Source organism: Cebus imitator, unplaced genomic scaffold, assembly GCF_001604975.1.
Source record: "Cebus imitator isolate Cc_AM_T3 unplaced genomic scaffold, Cebus_imitator-1.0 Scaffold749, whole genome shotgun sequence".
NCBI lineage: Eukaryota > Metazoa > Chordata > Mammalia > Primates > Cebidae > Cebus > Cebus imitator.
The window spans coordinates 774,247-776,283 of NW_016108064.1; positions in this window are offsets into that span (position 1 = coordinate 774,247).

Genomic DNA, 2,037 nt, shown 5'->3' on the forward strand with positions numbered 1-2,037 from the left:
GGCAGCTTGGTCTTCAGGAAAGTCCTGGGGGAGGGGTGGGGAACAGGTGCAGCTGTGCCAGGGGAGTGTGATATTAGGGGGAGATCGGGAGTGAAGCTGTTTCTCTTTGTACAGAATACAGTAAATTTGGTGGCAGGAAATGAGAGGGGGCAGCTCTGTCTTGTGTAGCAGAAGCAGCCACAAGGCAGATTTCAGTGTGGTGTAGGGCAGGTCTGAACCACTGTGCCTGTCCCAGGTGGCACAGTAATAGACCCCAGAATCATTTTCAATTATATTTTGCACTATCAATTTCGAGCTCCTCATGATTGCATAGCTATCCATCTTTCCTGGACTGATTCCTGAATCCAACATAACCCTGGCGTCGTAGGTGTCACAGTACAGAAGACGCTGTGGGGCCTTCCCCTCCTGGTGGAGGTACCAGTGGATGTGTCTGGTATTTCTCCAGGAAGATCACAACAGCAGATGACCCCATTGTCCCAGTGACTGACTTCATTCTCCCTTCCAAGTTGGAAGATATCGGATTGGCACAACACAAAACATGATGAGGCATTCCTTAGTATCACACCCCTTGCTAAAGAAGAAAACAAAACAAAACCTGTGCGCCTCTCCATAGGCAGCACACGCACCAGGAGGCAGGAAAGCTAGAAGCAGGGCTAGGGCCCACCCCATGCCTTCCTCTCTGGGGCCTTGGAAGGAAAGGGACCAGATGCAGAGGCGCACAAGACCTTCTCAAAACTCAGGTCCCACTCAACAAGGAAGTGAAAACTGAGATCCCTAGTGCAGAAGGCAGTCGGGGAGCTGGTTTTCCTGAGTCACAGGTAGAGAGAACTGACTAATGATCTGTCTTAGGGGACTCCCAAACCTTCCTCCCAGAAGGGGTGGTGCCTGGGAGGACCTGTAGAGGAGCTCCTGCCCTGCAGCTCAGGCCCGTTCTCCCGCGCCCTCCTGTGGCAGCTGAGAGCAGGACCACTGCAGAAGAGAGCCAGGGGCAAGGAGAGCTGAGGCCTGCAGCAGAGGGAGTGCAGATGTGAGGGAAGCTGACCCTGAAGCCTGCTGGCCAGGGCCCTTGGGAGGGAGCATTCCCACAGTGGGCTCACACCCTGCCCTTCAGAGTTTCAGCAGGTAAGGCTGCTGCCAGGGTCTCATCCTGGCAGAAGCTTCTGATTAGGGTCTTGAATCACCTTCTTTTCATATTTGCAAGTCCCTTTGAGGCAATACCCAGGGCCCTCTGAGAAGGCTTGAACCTGCTTAATTAACCAGACTGAGGGTTAGGCATGCTGGTTTGTCTTGGTCTCTACTCAAAGGTAAGAGTCCAGTGGTTTTGTTAGGGTTGGCATGTGATCCATTTGTTCAAGGATTTCTATTTGTCCTCAAATAAAAGGTCCCCTCAAGTCGAAATTTGACATTGCAAGGAAGATAGTTCAAGGTGCAGTGCCTTGCAATCCTTGAAACATACTTTAAATGAAACTTATTTATCATTTATCTGAAATTCAAATTTACCTGGGCATCAGATATTTGGCAACCCTAGCCTCTGAAAGCAAACCGATGTCTGCTATTTTCCTGGATTGAAAGACGGCTTAATAGCTGGTGAAACAAGTAAAGTAAAAGGATCTTAAAATAAAGTCATGCTTTTCTGCTCTTGTGTCAGTGTGCTGAGAATGATGGTTTCCAGGTTCACCCGTGTCCCTACAAAGGACACGAACTCATCGTTTTTGATGGCTGCATAATATTCCATGTTGTATATGTGCCACATTTTCCCTGTCCCATCTATCATCAATGGGCATTTGGGTTGGTTCCAGGTCTTTGCTATTGTAAACAGTGCTGCAATGAACATTCGTGTGTACGTGTCCTTATAGTAGAACGATTTATAATCGTTTGGATATATACCCAGTAATGGGATTGCTAGGTCCAATGGAATTTTTATTTCTAGGTCTTTGAGGAATCGGTTCTCACTCATAGGCGGGTGTTGAACAATGAGAACACATGGACACAGGGAGGGGAGCGCTACACACTGGGGTCAGTTGGGGGGGGAATGGG